Raw genomic sequence first — 19765 nt, 5'->3', positions numbered from 1 at the left:
AATCTTCCTCAGGACCGAGTGACCTCCCAGTCCTTCACCCTCCTCCCTTTCCCCATCTGTGTCTGGAGTGTGATATCCCAGAAAAGAAAGAACGTTGGAACCATAAAGACCTAGTTCAAATCCAGTTTTGTACCACTTCCCAGCTTGAGAACTCAAGCATGATATCTAGCTTCTCTGTGCCTCAGATTTCTCATCTGTAAACCAGGAGTGACACCTCCTACAAGAGAGTGTACCTAAAGCGCCAGGCACATGGGGTTCCTCTACAATGGCAGCAGTCATTACTGCCCCCAAGTTATTCTTTTAACTGCTCTAAATCACAAAAACCAACTGGAACCAGAATATGTCCCTGCCCATTTTGTTAAGCCAGGAAGCCCACCTGGAAGCCTAGCATCATGCTCTAGGCATAACTGAGAGATACAACTCTCTGGGCCCACACATTTTCCTTGGGGAGGGTGGGGGGCGGGGAGAACTTGACTGCGCCCAGTGCTGTGTTTGACAGCTTATGGACACACAACTCAATTATTCCCCAAGGTATACTAAGCTCACCGCTTGTCCTTTCCCCATGTTTCCTTTATTATGTATACCTAATCTCCATCCTCCTGCTGTAGTTAGAGTTGCCATCCTTTTTGGAAGAAGCAGCTGACCACAGAGTTAAGCAAAAAAATGAGAGTCTGAAGGCTTAGGCCATTGGTCTGGTTCTTCCTGGGCCCTTAGAAATGCTGAAGGACAAACAGCCTGGGAGGTGACATGCACCTAAACAGAAGACAGATCCTGCCCTCCCTGCCTCAGCTCTAGGGATCTGCTCCCCTCGGTGCTCTTGGGGCAGATTGGTGAGGCGCTCTCCCCTCCATTCTTCCTCCTCCCCAGTGCTGGTGTGCCCTTGGCAGAGATGGCCAGGAAAGTCACATCTTTCTCCTGGTGGGCAACTGGCCAGCTTCCTCCCAGCTCTGAGCCAAACATGTCTTGGTTAGGAACTTCCCAGATGAGAAGTCCTTTCAAGAGCCTTTCTCCAAAAGCTAGCCAGAAACTGGGGCTTCCAAAGCCTGAAGTTGAACCTCCAGTATGCAGGGCTAGGAAATGAAGGGATGCCACACTGCCCTCTAGTGACAACTAGGCCTGGCCCTTTCTCTGCAGCCTTTCCTCTTGTTCCCTGTACCAGATGAGGCCTCTTTCCCATCAAACTGGAGCTCCCTCTGGTGGCCTAGGAGTCAACTCTTCTACCTGTGGACATTGTCTTCAGATGCAGCAAGTAGAAACACACTCAGTATCCAGATGATCTCACCTCAACTGCCCTTTTGTCCCACTGATGAACCTGCTGTTTAGTGTCCTCAACAACTGGCACCTTGATAGACAGATTAACTATTAAATTGACCTTCCAACTGATCGATCTTGATGGATCCTGAGTGACAAGCGGATTAGTCAATTAAGTTTCTAAACCACAAATCATTTGATTGACATACTGGCTTTCTAACTGTCCTACTTCCTAATCCTAAATAACTAAACGTTTGATAAGCTTTAACTGCCTGCCTGGCTGACTCTTCCACTACCCAGCTAAATGGCTGACTGCCCAGCAGCAGACCTGCAAGATTGGCAGCCTGGTTCCATAACTAGGGGTTACGGATGGATAGGAGGACAAGGTGCCCTTTCCTCAAACCCTGATTCCTCTGCCTGCTTGGAGCCCTACTCATCTCCCCTCTAGAGCCACTTGAAGACTGTAGAGAGTGCAACCAGGTAACTGACCTTCTGATCTACTTCTAGTGAGGTTCTTAACCAAAGCCCCCCAGATAGGTTTCAATTTTATTTTCAAAGTAGTGTGAATATTAAGATGTGTGGTTATCTGGGAAGAGAGTTCACAGCTTTCATTGGATTGTTAAAAGACTCTAGCACACACAAATATGTCCAGAACCACTGCTCTGGAAAGACCTTCAGCAAGCACATTCAGATATGCAAAATCCTTACCTGGATTCAAGTCCCATTTCTCCCTTCCATCAGGACAAGGTGGCAGGAAAGTGACTAGGAAGAGTTAGAGTTATAGTGGATGTGGATATAGTAGGAAAGATAAAAGCTGAGCTGTATGTGAAGTTCCCAGAAAGAGACCCAGAGAAATCAACATATGTCCTTTTGGGAGGCCACATTTAGCCCAAGATAGCAGGGCATCCTCAGCTCTGGGCAGAGGCTCTTGGAGCTGAGGTGACGGACACATTTAGCAGGCCCTTGCCTGGGGCAGAGAGCATGTGTGAGTATGTGATCATGAGTAGCTATATGGCTGTATTTATTTATCAGTGTGTTCACAAGGGTGGGTGTAACTGAGAGCCATATGGCTCTGCATGAATGTCCTTTGGGTCAAATTGTGCATCTGAATAGTTTTGTGAATGGATTTGCACATGTGCTCACTCGTTGACCCCCTCAAGTCTTTTGGGAGGTTGAGACAAAAGAATTTCACTAGGTAAAACTATCTGCAGACATAACAGCCGACCACATCAGAAATCTGGACATCCTCAACATCTCCCTCTCCCTGTGCCCTCGTCATCATCACACTGCCACTGCCACTACTGGCTCTCATCACATCTCCCTGGATAAGTGCTTGGTTCCCAATGTCCTCCCCTTGTGACCCTTCTAAATCGCAGCCACAGTGACCTTAATACAATGAGGTTAGGATCACAGCATGCCCCTGCCTGAAACCAACGACAGCTTTTACACTGTCAGGGGACAAGGCTCATCTCTTGGTCTGCCTCAAGGGCCCTTTCAAGGTCATAGTCCTGTTCATTGGAGACTCTGGGGTCTCAAGGTCCCAGAATTTGGACTCATCGCCCCTCGGCCTGGTCCTATGCTACACCCTAAGATTTCGGTTCTGAGGCCTCGCCTACCGGCCTTTAGCGCGCTGTCCTTATGTCCTGGTAATTACCCAATTACAATTAGCAAGTATAACTGAAAGAGCACCCAAGTCCATCTGCCACGTTCCACCCCACTGGACAGGGAGCCTGAAGGGCCGACAGTGGGAGGCTGACTGTGCACAGATGAACATGTCCTTCCTCCCACACCGCGGGGCAACAGAAGCTGTGACGTGAAACGGAAATGCGCGTGCGGAAAGTGAACAGTAGGAACTACGACTCCCAGAATCTTTTCGCCCGAGACTCCATTTCCCAGAAAGCCCCTGCAGTCCCCACCCCGGAACTGCGCTCTCTCTCTCGCTCTCTCTCTCTCTCTCTTTTTTTTTTTTTCTGAAAGCGGAAAGTGGGACAAAACTAGCCATAGAGGCAGTTTCCGAAGGGGTAGAATAGTAGTGAGAGGTGTTGCGGAGTGTTTACCTCCAGGGGTCCTCCTTGAGTCAGAGAAACCCGGACTTCGGAGGGAAAGGACCAGGCCGCAGGCTTTCCGCGCTTCGCTGTGCAGTGTTCCGGCTCCCTCTGCCCGCGCACGGGCCCCCCACCCGCTCACCCCCAGCCTTGCACTCCCTCGGCCTGCAGCCGCTGCAGACGTTCTGCGCACCTCCGGGCGTCTGGAGACAGACCTGTAGCTAGATGGCCTCAGGGCCCCTTGTTCCCATTCCTGCATTGTCTGTCTTCCACTGGGAAGAAGTAAAGGCCTTGGCACTAAGGGCATAACCCACAGGGCTCCACGTTCGTGTCCCACAGCCCTTATACTACTTCTAGCAATGGCTGCAGGAATCAAAGCTGTGGGTAGTGGAGATGGGTGTGGACAGGAGCAGGATCTATGATTCCTGACTTGCCGCCTCTTTTGTGAGAGGATCCTGTGGCACTGGCCCTATGGCTGTGCAGTCCGTTCACCACATGTTAGCCTTCTTCCTCAGACCCCAGCAACACCTGTCGGCCCTATGGCCTTTTTCCACCTTTTCCCTTGAAGCCGCTTTGATCACCTACCTAGAAATGGGAGCAGCTGGTGGGATTGGGATTTGAGACTGGAGCCTTTGAAGGGAAAGAATGACTAAAAGTAAACTGCAGGACATTTGAGGGACTGAAAGTTACTGAGTTAAAATGGAAGGGTTAAGTAAGGTGCAGGGGTGAGAGGGAATAAGACCTATCATCACTGTGTTTCTGGGAAGAAATATATGTATCTCTAAGCAGGCAAATGAACACATTTTTCAGAACTATGATAGAATTCATAGTGATTTAGTTTTTTTCTTAATCTAAGTGAAGTAAACACTTGCCCACCAGCCTGGGAAGCTGTAACTACTTCCCCCACCGACTACTAGTAATTCTATGTTGCTCAATGTTACCACATTCCTCTGTGCTAGCTGTGGAGGTCCTAGAGACCCTTTGGGGGAATTTGCAAGGTCAAAACTGTTTCACAGCAATACTAAGATTTATTTGCATTTTAACTATTGACATTTAAATTTAAAATAGTGTGTAAAACTGCTAGCATCTTGGCATGAATCAAGGCAGTGGCATCAAGCTATATTTAGTTATTGTATTTTGCACCAATGCTCTTCGACAGGAGGGGGAGGCAGTTTCACTTAATATCCTTAACGAAGATGTGAAGAAATATATTAATTTTACGCAATTTTGAACCTTGAGGAGATTATATATATATATATATATATATATATATATATATATATATAATATTGTGTGTGGCAGAATAAGACGCATGTATAAAGCAAGTCTGCTGAATACCAGGGTACGGTGTTTGTGTTGAGGAAAAGTGTTGAGAAAGGCAGACACGTATGCAGTTTTTCAAACTCTATATGCGTTCACGTAAGTATATGCCTTGTGCCAGAACATTTCCTTAACAAAGAGATAAAGACCTCTCACAGCCTGTGCTGGACATCTCACTTTGTTTGGGAATATCTTTCCCTGTTCCGGACTTGATGTGTACTTCTTTGTTCTGCTAAAGTGTGTGTGTCATATGGCACCTGCCCAGCCCTACTGCTATATCTGTTCCTGGCAGGGAGGGCATGAGATCCTTTGCTTGCAGCGCAAGAAGAGGGCATGCAGACTGTGCATGCTGGCCATGAGGGATACTTACTATTGAAACTAATCCTGCTCTTTCTCTTCTCTATGTGAGTAAGGCATTGTTCCATCCAGTGCCTGTGTGAGTCCTATTTTTCTTGGCAACCCCATCACGTGCAAACCATGGAGTGTGTTGACATCCTGGGACTGCTGTTGCTGGTGGCAGGTATTGTTATGCTATTTGCTATCCTCCAGACAGTGGAACTCTTCCCCTGGAAGTAGTAATATCATATGCTCAACCAAAAGCAATTCTGTGCTTGTTTATTCGCTAGCTGAACTAGACTCTTCCAAAAAAACACCTCTTTTTCTTGAATGACTGACAACACCTCTTTTTCTTGAATGAATGGACTTGGGTGTTTGGTAGACATTTTCTACAAAATGAACAAAGTGAGCTTGCCACTTCAAGGGAAACAATTGACATTACCTGTTGCCAATGATAAAATTTAGTCTTTTAAGCAAAAATTAGAATTTTGAAAAACGTATCTGTCATATATCTTGATAGTTTCCCAATGCTTAAAAAATTCTTCTGACAAACTTGGTGGTGATATTAGCAAATGTGATGTTTTTCTTCTATTGAACACTGTGTCAACATTTGGAATATTTGCATAACTCAGTATATTAGATATCTGTTGTTGCAGAACAAATTACTCCAAAACATAGTGATTTAAAACAACAAGCATTTATTATTTCACAATTTCTGTGGGTCACAAATGTGAGAGTGGCTTATGCAGATGGTTCTGACTTAGAGTTTCTCCTGCATTTGCATCAAGATTTCTATTAAGGCTGCAGTCATCTGAAGGCTTGACTAGAGCTAGAGCATCTGCTTTCCAGAGTTACACTCACATGGTTCTTGGCAGGAAGCCTCAGTTCCTTACCACATGGACCTCTCCGCAAGGCTTTGAGTATCCTCACCACATGGCAGCTAGCTTCCCTTAGAGCAAATGATCCAAGACAAGGGGAGCAAGATAGAAGCCCCAATGTATTTTATACCCTTACATACCCTCAGAAGTCCCATCTGTAATTTCCACCACATTCTATTCATTAGAAGCGAGTCCTATGTACAGTCCGCACTCAAGGAGAGAGAAACTAAGCGCCGCCTCTTAAAGGGAGGAAGAGTACCAAAGAATATGTGGACATAGTTTAATAACGCTACACTAGTAAACCAGTATTTTCCAAGTCATCTGCATGAAATTACAACATTCTGATACACGGATAAAAAATCTATTCCAATTGCAAAATAGTGGATTTTTATTGTAACAGAATTTGAAAAGTTCATTGATGTAATTTTAGATTCTACTAACTTCAAGAAGCTAATATTTATTGCATTTGGGGGTAATATCAAAAGAGAGTATACATAATATCTATAAAGGCTATTAAAATATTTCCCTCATTTCCAACTACATCTCCCTGTGAGGCCAATTTCTTTTCATGTGCTTCAACCAAAATAACATTAGAACAGACTGGAATACAGAAGCAGATATGAGAATCCAGCTGTATCCTATTGAGCCAGACAGAGATTTGCAAAAATGTAAAACAGGTTCTTCTCACTACTTTTTTTTTCCCTTGGGAAAATATATTTTTCTTAAAATTTAGTGTGTTAACATGTATTGATTTTATTATCATAATTTTAAAATAAATTAAATATTGTTAACTTTTCTGTTTTAATTTCTAACATGGTAATTATTGCTAGATATAACCCATATAAACAAAAGCTCTGTGGAGTCCTCAATTTTTAAGAGTGTACAGGGGTCCTGAGACCTCTTTATCTCTTATATATTAAATTATTTGGGTGTGAAATATTTTATAACAAAAAATTAAAAGAACATATAAAAGAGAAGATTCTACTTCTATGTAAGCATTATGTCTGTTTTGCAGCACACATATCCAGTAATCGGGCCTGCGCGTGTATTGTTTGGCTCTAAAGAATTTTGTGCACATTCATAGCTCTCTGAGTCTGTCTACAACATATTTATGATATATGACTTGTAACCTGAGAGTCCCCAGACCTCAGGCAATCTCACCACATTCACGAGGCTACCAGTTCAAGTCATACAAAGCGCCTTATAAAAAGACCTTCTGTGTTTCTGGCTTAGTCTCTGTCTCCCCTTGGGTCAGGCGGGATATCAGCATCTATCGTACATCACATCGTCTGCCAGGTTCTCTCACCTAACCCCCTTATAAGAATAGATGTCTACTGGGGTTGTCAGCCCACCAATTCTGCAAAGTGCCACACTCTCAGTCCATTTAGACCCCTTTTAGGAACTCGTAGGAGCACTTTCTATAGGCAACACACGAGAGGTACAAAGGCAGTCTCACTACACCGTTGAGTGAGTGGACTGTGTGGTCACCCTGCATAATTCCAGAGTCTCTCAGGCTCTCTGAAGGGTCTGAGGCTAGGCTTCTGGGTTTCTCCTACCCCTCCTCTTAATGTAACGTTCTCAAAAATTCATAAATGGAGTAGTAAAATTAGAGAATTAAATAATCCAGTTAACAAGTTGGAGAGGCTACCTGAACAAAATCTGGGTTTTTCTCTCATGGATGAAGGGGGAATGACTCAACTGGGTAGCCAGAGAAAACATCAGCTACAATTGTGTGTACGTGTGTATAATTTTAAATCTTTCCACAATAAAATATATTGCTTGTGTGATTAAAAAGAAAAGAAAGATAATGAATACAAGGGGAAAATGGACTATAAAACTAAGAAATACATTCATACTTTGAGCTATTTGAGACCATACAATGCTGGTAAAGGAAGAATACCCATTTGCTCAGACTCAATTCACTGATCAATGTACCATTTTACTTCTTTTACTGATTTATAAAATTTACAGCAATTCATACTGCATAGAATTCTTTTAATAACTTTTTAACATTTCTGCGAAATTTTCTTTAGCCAATATTCCATTATATGTTTAACAACATTTTAAGGAATGTTCAGTCTGTCGGCTCAGTTAGTGAGAAGGCAAGGATCATCGAGTAGAAAATATTTGTGATATATAAAATTTAAGGTCTAATAATATATAAAAGTCCAAATATATAAAAATATAAGAAAAAGGCAACCCAATTGAAAAACGAACAAAGAATATGAACAGGCAATTCGCAGAATCAGAAATACAACTAACCAAAAATCATGTATGACAAGATTTTCAACATTAACTGGTTATCGAGAAAACAAGATAAAATGGCAGTTAACAGGTTTATTTTCACAAAACATAGTATCAGCTAGTTCGAATTGTATTGGCGAAGGTGTTTCTGAGATCAAGCCCTTTCAAAGAATTCTATTTTGATGTGAGTGTAAACTGGTACAGCATTTTTGATAGGCATTTGGGCTGTATTTATCATCATTAAAATGCATGCGTTCCCTCTGAGGTAGTGGAAGGGTTGGGGAAAGGTGGGCGGGGCTGGGGGGAGATTGACATAATGGAAGGGGCTAAAGAATGGGAGTTTGTACTCCAGGGAGGGATCTGCGGGATGGAGGATAATGTCGAACTAGGATTGATAAAGAAAAGGGGAAAGGAACAAAGGCTTGGAGGAACCAAGAGATGCTTGAAAGGATTGGAGGAAGTGAAAACAAGTGGTAGTGGGAGGATTGACAGGGATTAGAAACAATTGAAACTGTTGAGAGGGACAGGAAGGGGAAGGGAAGAGGTGGGACTGGCAGGGACTACATAGCTAAAATGGAAACAACTGCCTTTCAATGAATTGACCCAGAGCCACTGGCAAACAGGACCTGTTAACACTGAGCAAGGCCACTGTGAAGGAATGAGGTTTGTTAGCAAACAGGAAACAGTAACTTTCAGAGTGCTGCTAACTATGCCTTGCAGAATTCTTTTACTTCCTCTAGCCTTGGCTCTGTTGTTACATTGTAGTTTGCTTGTAAAAGCAACCTGAGATCTTTGACAACTCCTTAGTCTGAAGCCTCTGATGGCCAATGATTTTTATCTTTCCCATATTAACCTCAGGCGCAAAATATGCAGACATTTCAGCAGCCTCTAGTAGAAACTTTCTTTCTCACTCTGAAAACTCTGGAAGATGCCCTGGGAGACGCAGGAAGAAATCAAGGAAAAAATCCTGGGAGGCCAGTGAAAAGAGGCTCTCTCTGCAATAGAGTGCAGATATGCATAAGGGGTGCCAGATCCCAAGATTTCCACTTCTCTCTTGGTTCGAGGCAGGCATTCTTTTAAGAAGTAGATGGCCTTATGGTCACTGGCTTTCTCTGTGTGTGGTTTATGCCGCTTTCCACACAGCGAATGACAGGGCAACCAGACAGCAAGAATCTGCAGAAGGAGGCTGTTATGGGCTGAATTGTGTCCCCCCAAATTCATATACTGAAGCCCTAACACCCAGTAGTTTAAAATATGACTGTATTTGGAGATAGGGCTTTTAAAGAAGTGATTAAGTTAAAATGAGGCCCTAATCCAATCTGACTACTCTCTTTGAAAGAAGAGTGAATTTGAATAACAAAAAATCATACACTAAGGATGTGTACACACAAAGAAAAAGCCATGTGAGGACATAGCAAGAGGACAGCCATCTAAAGGCCTCAGAGGACACCGACCTTTGATCTTGGACACAGAGCCTCCAGAACTGTGAGGAAATTAATTTCTGTTGTTTAAACCACCCGGTCTGTGGTATTTTGTTATGGCAGCCCTAGCAAACTTAATAACAGGGCCTTCGGGTCTGAAGGTTTAGGGACCTGGGAAAATAAAAATTAATTCAAGTTCTCCTGGAAACTATTTGGAAGTGCTTCCTTTGAGTGTGGAAGAAGCCCCTGCTGCACTCCCATACACATTTTTACTTTTTATTTAGGAAATTTGGAGCTTGCTCTCACACTGCCCTAAAACTTCCTAGATTGAGCCAGTCATCAGTCATTAGTTGCTAAAGAGAAATAGAGGTGTCTAGCCAATCAGGCCAGGTCTCTCAGTTGCCATGTCTTCTAACTCTGCTCAAAGATTTAGTCCTTGGCTTAGTAGGTCCAAAAACTTTTTCCAGTTCAGGCTCAAATGAGTGATTTTCAAACTAGTTCTAAAATGTAAATGGAGTTTTAGTTTAAAAATGAGAGCTATATTTGCCAAGAAAACTGAACTATTCATGGTAGACTAGTCCTAAACAATCTTTTCCCATTAAGAAGAATTAAGTAGAGACCAAAAAAAAAAAAAAAAATTCTACCATGGAAAGACCCTTGTTCTTTAGAACTCAACAGAAAGGTTACTTCCTCGGAAACGCTTTCCTAAACCCTCCTGAGAAGCATGCATTGCCCCTGCTCTAAGATCCCAAGGAAGCTGACAGAAACCCAACTTGTAATATTTTAATTAGTTGTTCAAAAGCTTGCATTTCCCATTAAAATGTGAGCTCCAAGAGGAAAGAGATTGTGTCTTGTCTATTGTTTTTACCTTCAATGATATCTAGACCACAGTGTGTACTTAAAAAAAAAAACAAGCAAAAAACTAGGAGAATGAAAGAATGAATTACATTCTGGCATCACATGTCTCTTTTATGGGATCTGCCTTCCAAATGGACCAGAAGACCAGTCGGTCATCTCCCCACCTGCACAGCACTGGAGACACAATGATAAAACACTCCTCAGCTTCTCCTTCCCCCATCTCTTCAATGATGCTCACCCTTCCGCAAGTAGTTTTTTGTCCTATACTCTTCTGTTTTGCTCGAATTTACAAGTGGTCTTTTTCCTGATTTTATTTGCAAAGAGACCCCTTGCTCTCACCACTAAACTATCTCCAAATCACAACATAGGATGAATTATTTCTGGGAACATCTTCTAGAAGCAACACGTTCCCTAGAAACTATGATCCCTATGGACTGACAGGACTCCTGACCTGTTTTCCACACATTTAACCCATCTCACATTCGGTTTTGCTCACCTCTGTCCCTTGACTACAGTCCCTAAGCAATCCGTTCAGGCTATTATACTCTACACAACAATTCTTCAGGGCTAGGTTAGGGATTTGAGTGGGATCGTGTAGATTGATAGGTATCTGTTAAACAGAGGACATTGGATAAATATTGTGTCTGGGACATCCAGGAACTTGAACTCAATTTGTAGAGATCAAAAACAGTGAAGAAATTAGAAATTTAAGAAGCTGATTCTTAGCCAAGCACAGAACAGCCAAGGGTCTCATGTTCCCTATTAGGGCAGGAGTGGAGGCCTAAGTATAGATGGACCTGCATCTAAAGATGTAACATGACCTTGCTAAGCTGAGAGAACGAAAAAAGGAGAAGACAACTTCAGACTAGTGAAAGGATGAGGGAGTAGGTGATGGCCTGTTCCACTAGAAGGTCCTTTGGACCCTAATATTAAAAAAAAAAAAAACAACTAGCTAAACTCAGCAGGCTCAGGTTCAAACATTGCCTTTTTCTTTGTGTAATCCCTACCTAAATTCCAATTGATTGTTCAATGTACCCGCTATATATTTCTGAATTTTAAAGCCTATGAGGGCATGCTCACTGCTGTATCCTCATCGCCATTATCTAGAACAGTGGAACACAACAAATATTTTCTGAATCGATCAATAGATGGGTATGTACAGATGAATGGATGTCTGGGTCTACAGTGGTCTAGTATACAGTGCCTGCTCCTCCTTCCCACAGGGATTTGCGATTCTCTAGGATGAGTCCACTTCTCCATCCACCTGCCCCCTGATAGCTCTGAAAGCTCTTTGTCATTTGGTTCAAATGCCCTACCTTTGGAGACTAGCTATTTATTAACTAAACCGTTGCACCACTGGTTCTTATAGCCTTAAATGAATTTGGGTTAATTCTTAACTGTTTCCTTTCTGTACATGTGTCATTTAATGGTTTGCCTTTATCTGATTTTCTCCAATTTCCTGTGCATTTGTGGTTTTCTACAGGAGCTCTCTACCAGAGGCTTTAGGCAGCCACAGCAAACAAGTGCGGGTACCTACGTTTTCTAGGAGGACTCTCCTGCTTCTGTGGGTCTCATCCAACTGGTGTCCATCCACACACTCCCACCCAAGGTTATCTACACTGAAGGAGGAAGGATGCCCTCCCCAGAGCCGGTTCTTGGGGAAAAGAAGAATTGTTGATATAGCCAGAGTCCAAAAAGAAGAAAGATTACTTTGCAACAGCTAAAGGTCGGTGACATACTTTTTCTCCAACTCAGTGAAAGCTGTTCATTGTTTGTTTTCTTTCCTATGAATTTAATTAGTGTATTTTCTCCAAATAACCTTTGGAATAAACAGGAAGAAAATATTTTACATCAACAGAATATCTTCATGGGGAACCAAATGTTTATCCATCATTGATTCCCCTCATCTAGCATAGTGTCTGACATGTACATGCTTAATGAATGTTTGATGAAGGAAGGAAAGAAAGGTAGGAGGGAAGGAGTGGGGGGAAGGAGAGAGAGGAAGAGATTGGAGAATGTTTATGAATGGAAAGAATGTGAATATTTTATTCAAGAAGGATGTGACGAAAACATAGTTGTGTTTTCATAGTTAATTAGAAGCATTGTCACTGACACCTACAATCAGTGGCACAAGTTAAATCACTTTGTGAAATGAAGGATGTATTTATAAAGATAAAAGAATAGTAGAAAACCAGAATAGCAACAAATGTACTCTTTGAAACTTAAACGTAAACAACAGTGATTATATTTTAAGATAAATTCAGAACTTTAATATAGTAGCCATTTGTTCTGTCTATGCCCAATTCTCAAAAGCAAATTAAAACAACCAAGAATTTTACTTATGGATAAATGCAGAGTGATCAGGGAAGTGACAATTGATTGCAACTGGTCAGTTTGGTATTTAGAAAAGGCCAGCTAAACGAATTAGTACACTGAGGAAATTTATAAATATCTAGGCTTCCTGCAGTTGAGAGGAATTAACCACACATGATAATGCAGCAAAGGCTCAAAAGTATATAATATGTTAAGGAAAAACATCTCAGTTCAGTATAAAAAAGGTTAAAGAAGTTAACATGTTCTTATTATCAGTCTCTTAGTCATTCAAGATCATACAGGCTACATAATTCTGGTCCAGCAAGCCCACTCTAAATGACACATACATTGCAAAAGCATATACCATAATGGGGGTAGAAAGAAATAAGTGAAACATATCATTTTTATAAAAACAAGATCTCAAAACTAAGGGACGGTTTCTTCAGCAAGTCAGCAACATATATTAAAGTTCTCGATGTTAGGAAAAGTCACTATAATTTTATATTATTTTAATTTGGAAAAAATAAAATGCAACCTAGGAGAAAATGAAAAAACATATCCAGAGCAAATTCAGAAAAACCTCTCTTTTGACACCAGTCTTGCAAAGATTGTGTTAAAGGGGCATGTGATTTGTTTTAAAGGGTTTACCAGAGTAATTTAGACTCTCATGATCCATACGATCGTATTATTAAAGAAAATTGTTAGTAATGTAGGTAGGTGATGACCGATGACTAGCAAAAAAAGTACATGTACCATCTTAGCTACTGTGAGTTGTTCCCAAAGTTATAATAAGATAATTCAGGCTTTATGTGTACAGTAAATTTCACCTGTGAAACTGATTAATGCAAGAGATCAGTGGGTCCCAAACTTTAGCCAGTGATCATTTTTGCCCTACCTTTTACCACTTGTACTATTTAACATGTTTTTCCTTTAAATCAAAAAAAATTTTTTTTACATTAAATATATTTAAAAAGAAACTTAGTAGATATTACCATCTGAAATCATCTGTTAGGCATTCTTTGGAAAACACTTCAATAACAAAATAACGATAACAATAATAATGATAAGACTATTTCCAAACTAATTCTATGAGTTAGAGACATACTGGTAGAGAAAAAATTAGAATCCTTAGAGCTCATGGGAAAGTATTTGGATAAATCATATGCTCAGGCTACGGTTTGTTCTTCATGGCTTTATTTAAGGAGCAAGTTAATGTTTACATGACATTGAACTTCAAAGTCCAGGCAGTAAGGAGGAAAATAGAGTGATAGAGAAAAACAGTTTATGTTTTTCACTTCCTTGCTTTTCCTTACCCTGTGGAGAGGCCCCTGAGGGCAGCAGGACAGACACTGGAGGGAACCAAAGTAGGGAGGTAGTGTCTTATCTTACTAGAGTACAATAATTTTTTATTAAATTATAAAAATTGATTATGCTAAGATATAAGCGCTGTTTCCTAATTCACACGGAAATAATTCTTATTAAAGTTTCGTTATATTTTTAAGTAATCTTCTTTCTTACAATCTTGGTGTGGAATTATTTACCTTACTTTTTGTGTAATGATGCAATCTCTAATCACGTTTTGTGCCTTTGCTGCGATGCTCTTGGTTTATAGACATGAGTGCTATTAGTGTAAAAAAGTAGGACATTGTTTATCTGTACAATACAGTGAAATGTCCTTTATTCTTTTTAAGTACTTCCTTTCTGATCCTCCTCATGTGGGGGTTTTTTACTTATTCCTGACTTTTAAGTTAGGCCAACCTCATGCATGACAGCAGCAGCGTGGACAAGGGGTGAAGGCTTGTCAGATGGGCCCCTGGATAAGACATCTTTCCAGGCTTGTTTCGAACAGAACATCCATGCCTGATGTCTAAACTAGTAAACCAGCGGTAAACCAGTGCCTCCTGGAAGGAAGTCACTACCTGCATTTTAAAATCTTGTCATGTGGTATTTTGAGGTGTATGTGTTTAGATACATTTAGGAATCTTAAGCTTCATAAAAGATCTCTTTAAAGTCAAGTTCCACAGTTGACAAGTCTGTGTGTTATTAGAAGAGTGTCTAAAAGAGAAGAATGGAAGCTAGAGAGAAGCTTCTTTCAAATGAAAATGTAGGATGAGCTGTAGAAAGTTAACTGCTTCCTTCCTAAAGAAGTGGAAAGACAACTCTCCACTATGTGTGCCAAAGAGCACAGTAGGGAAAGAGGTTAGGGAGTAACATTACAGTGGAGGAACCTGACAAACATGGCCTCAGCCGCATGACCAAGGTCAATATTAATAGTGATAACTCATGTTGACAGTATATACCTTGATAAGATGTGATGGAAACGGTACTTTATCTCTATGGTCTTCCTCTCAAAAAACTATAACTCTGGTCTAATAATGAGAAAAAATCAGAAAAAATCAAATAGAAGGAAATTCTGTAAAAGTTGACCAGTACTCCTTAAAACTGGCAAGGTCATCAAAAGCGAGGAAAGTGTGGGAAGCTATTACAGCCAGAGGAACGTAAGAAGACACGACAACTAAGTGTAATGTGGTATCCTGGATGCTCTCCTAGAACGACAACAAAGAAGGACATTACGTATAAACTACGGAAATCCGAATAAAGCATAGCCTTAAGTTAATAATAATGTATCGGAATTGGTTCATTAGTTATGACAAAGGTACCACACTAAAGGCCGGTGTTAACCATCAGGGAAACTTAGGGGTCGGGTAGATGAGAATTTTCTGTACTATCATCTCAACTTTTCTCTAAACCTAAAACTATTCTAAAATAAAAAGTTAATTTTTTTTTTTTTGAAAGCTAACTGACAGAAAACCACTGGTTGAAGAACTCCTGAGACTCTTTGTGACTTCCAATATTTCCTGAAAATCCTAGAGAAACTTTATAATCACATCCAGAACTAGGTCAAGTCTCTGGCAGCTGTTACCCCAACATTAATGGGGACAGAATCTAGTTGTACAGTCTAGTACTTGAAGTTACTTCAGGGGAGGAAAGCTACATTGAAAAGAAAGGATAAATCATTCAATATACTCATTCATTCATTCATGCACACACACCCCTGCACTCAAACAGTGACACCCTTTTTCCCAGTTCAACTCTCCCAGTCTGCTTCACTTCTCATTGTCTGTCCATTCTTAATGGCGGCGTTTCTCATATACTTTAATGTACCTATCACCCTCTGGTTTTTCTGTCCATGGCTTCATCTACCACTTACTTGGCAATATTGCTCTTATCTATAAATAGATCCACCCTTCTGGATGTCTCACATATACAGAACGCAGTGGTCCTGAGAGCTCCTCGAAACTTGCTGAACCCACTGCGGTTCTTTCAGTCCTCTTTGTAAACGATGCCACCACCTCCTCAGCCACTCACATCAGGAGTTCAGCCTGTGGTGAGCCATCCTGCAGATTGTCCAGATTCTACTTCCTACATGTTTCTTAGGGCTGAGCCCTCCTCTCCAACCTCAGGCCTTAGTTCAGCTTCTCGCCATGTCCCATGCCAGAGACAGCCTCAGCCCTCTTGCTGGACTCCCAGCTCCGGCCCCATCACCTCCATCCTGCCCACACCGAGGTGCTTCTAAAACCGACCTGACCATGCTGCTCCCCTGCTGACAGCCCTCCAAGATTTCCTATCACCCCTGGAAAAAGGCCAGGCTTGTCAGCCCCGCACACAAATCCCTCTACGAATTGCTCCATCTTGTCATTCTCATGTCATGTCCTGCCGTGTTCCCAAACTCTGTCCCATCCATGTGCACCTCTTACTTGGTCTTCAGTATTCAACCCAAACTCTCTTTGTGGACCTTCTCTAAGCATTAAAGCCTGAGGCAGGCACCCTCCAGGTCTCCTCCTTAGTGATCTCACAGGTGCCCCCTCCCTTGTTCTATCTCCTTTCCCCATTTCCAATCCCCCTCCAATTTGCATAACTCTGGCATTCATTCATTCATTCATTCACTCATTCATTCAGTAATTGGCTAGTCTAAATACCAAAATTACAGCAGTGGACAAAACTAAAAACAATCCCTGGCTTCTTGGAGCTTTTACTCTTTACACACTGTCTTTGATTTTCCTGTCTCTTCCTTAGGAGCATTTTAAAGGTGGGAAATAGTCTCATATGCATCTTAAGCATTTATCACATAGTTGGTACTCAAAAAATACAGAGGAATACATAAATAAAGGCCCATGATTTTGTTCCTTCCATCCTTCCTGACATGCAATGGTCAGAGTTGAAAAATGCTTTCAATGTGCAGAGGAAAAATAACTTTAATACACCCTCCATCCTCTCCCCAGTTAGTCTTCCTCCTAACTGAGTTGTTTTATTTCCCTTCGGGCAGCACAACTTTAGTGACTCATCTACGTATTCTTCTCTGAGGGTCTCCACTTGCTTCTGGAAAGAACAACTGGATATCATAAATGATATCAGAATATCATAAATGCTGGTTGTTTGTTTTTAATTTTAAGAATCAAGCTCTAGATGAACCACAAACATAAAGTTATGAACCTCGGTGCCATGTAGTGCTGGTAAAGGGGTCAGCAGTTAGGAACAGGGTGGAGAAGAGCAGGAACGGAAGGACGAACAAATCAAGTTAATTTCCTCGTCTACAAAAATGGAAGTCATGTGAAGCTGCTTTACATGAATGCATCAGGAGCTAGAAAATCATACTTAAACTCTATTACTTTGCTTTTCATTACACAGCCTTTGGTACAGTGGGAATTTTTAAAAATCAGGTACACATTATTCATAAAATTTAGAAAATTAGTTGGCACAGAAAACCAGCGAAGGGGAGATGGCATGTTCACTGTGGAAGAGAGGCTCCGTCACCGGGAGCCTGGTGTAAGAGTTCCCTCCTTGAGCGTGGGCATGGGTGCTGGGAGGTGGATGAGTCCCATGACGACAGGAGCTGGTCATCACAGGGAGGTCTTGCCTTCTCATCAGTGCTGAGTCACTGCTGACTTGTAGCTGACGTGCTCTCTTGACTGCAAGGCCACTGCGGTGCTCCCTCCCCTCAGTCCCCAGAGCCTCAGGAACAAGCTCCCACGAATTCAGCGGGAGGTGCTGGGAAGTCCAGAACAACCTTCCGGAAAGCCTTCCTTTGCTGATAACGAATGTACAGGTAGCTGTCCCTCTTTCTCTTTGTCCCCGTTTCTGATGATGTCATTTTCATCTGCCCTGCAGAGCTGTTAGACAGAACACAGCCTCTGAAACTGGGGGACTAGGACGAGAGGGTGGCGATGCACTGTCTTATTGGGGGCCTTGCGCAAGGTACTTAGACTCCTTATGCCTTTTCCTCCCACCCCCTAAAACGTGCCCTCTCTGTGTCTCTGGGGTTTTGATTATGTAGGGGACAGAGAAAGAGAGACAGACAGAAACAGAAAGATGGAGACAGACAGGGCTGATGAGCCTGAGTGTGTCACTATGAAACTGAGTCTGGTAAGGGAACGTCTTATACCATTTTCCCATGGAAGTCTGTAGCATCAGGCCCATCCTTCAGGATAGCAGCAATGCCCACGCCTACTTCAAGGCTGATTGTATGCACGTGCACGTCTGTGTGTCTCACCGTGATGGTTTGGGAGAGGTTCTGATATAAAGCTGTTTTTCTTTGAATTCCTTTGGCTCTAAGTGTGTTATGGTCGGCTGATACTGAGGCCAGGAGAGAGTCTGGTGTTTCCCTTTCCTGAATCTAGGCAGAGGGAGAAAGGTGTGAGAAGCACCGATCTGGTCGCAGACTGCTCTCACTTGCTGCCAAACGTGTCTGAAGCAATCACATGTTATTACTGGAGAGGCTTCTTCTGGGAAGGCCTGTGAGTCAGGACCTCCAGAGTCCTCGGCTGCGTGTCTTCAAATGAGTCACCATGCTCTTTGATACCTGACGAATAAGTGGAAGATAATGCAGCTCGCTTTTACCAGTCCCGAAGGCTTGTGACCCTTTTGGGGACAGGGTCAGCAATGGGGAAGTGTGTCATCAATGTGACCTTTGCTGACCCTTCACCTTTCAAACACCACATTTGAGCAGCTTTCCTGTCTGATTTTTGCTCTTATCTTGTTTTTCTTTTTCCTAATGGTTTTTTCCTCCTAAGTTGAATCATTCAGACTCTTGGTGGTCTCCCAAATGAGTTGAATTTTCCTAGCCTATCATTCAAAATCTGGCCCTTTCCTATTTTCCCACTTGGAACACCCTGTTATCTGACCAGACTCATCAGCGAGCCTTCCCTGACACACCAGGAATATCTATCTCCACCCTTACTTGTGTTTCTCGTCTTGTTTGGATGGACCACCACCCTCATCCCTCAGATTTTATTTTCTCTTCCCAATTAAATCTATTGAAATCCTGCTGAAGCCCACCTGCTCTGTGGAGCTGTCCCCAGGTACCTTGGCCCTGGCCACTTCTCCCATATCTGAGCCCCTAGCCCTAATTGTACTCATGACACCCTTGTACTGGGCACAGTCTGTGGTTGCTGGCTGTTGGCATCTTATCTGCCCCGCCTCTCTGTTGTGTTGGGAACATGTCTTTTACTTTGCCGTATTTCCAGAGCATTTCCAGAGCTTGGGATGATAGGCTACATAGTATGTATAATATGTAACAAGTGCCTCTTGATGTTTGCCCACGATAAGAGTAAAAGAATCTGCTGTCCTGAGCAGTTCACAGAATGCTCATTTCCAGGGCCCTCAGGTTCTAGAGGGGCCTGCCGCTGAGCGAGGGGGAGGGGTACAGAGAGAAGAAACCAGAGGTAGCTCAGCCTATGTCTCTTCCATACTGAGGTTTCAAGTAACATTAATTAAAACGACAAAAGAAAACAAACAAAATATGCTTCTGTGCTCAAAATTTGAAAACTGTTGGACTCACTGTTATTCTTTCCATGCCTAATGTGGTTAACGGGAGGAGAAATTCATGCTCACCATTGGAAGGCGTGCATGTAGCACTGAGAAACCATCAGAAAAAGGATTTGTCCCAAAGTCTGGGCATTTTACATAGTACCAAGAAAAAATATCTGTCCCATAGAAAGGGATTTCTTAGACAAATGAACTTTGCCAGGATATCTAAATTCTAGATGTTTGCATTTTGGGTTGCAAGAGGTTTCCTTCGTACAGGACTTTATGGGCCCTT

The 19765-nt window shown here is 42.2% G+C and overlaps 1 protein-coding gene across 1 annotated transcript in view; it reads left to right on the top strand.

The window, feature by feature from the left end:
• Window positions 1-11867: 11867 nt before the first annotated feature.
• Window positions 11868-19765, top strand: part of ZBTB38 (zinc finger and BTB domain containing 38) — a 105409-nt gene continuing 97511 nt past the window's right edge. Inside the window, exon 1 of the mRNA XM_016141887.2 lies at window positions 11868-12079. The gene's annotated coding sequence lies outside the window, so the exon portion shown is untranslated. The remainder of the gene's footprint in view (window positions 12080-19765) is intronic.

Source organism: Rousettus aegyptiacus, unplaced genomic scaffold (genome assembly GCF_014176215.1).
Source record: "Rousettus aegyptiacus isolate mRouAeg1 unplaced genomic scaffold, mRouAeg1.p scaffold_m13_p_4, whole genome shotgun sequence".
NCBI lineage: Eukaryota > Metazoa > Chordata > Mammalia > Chiroptera > Pteropodidae > Rousettus > Rousettus aegyptiacus.
Note: the sequence above shows the minus strand (reverse complement) of the source record. Positions and strands in the feature narration are given on the sequence as shown.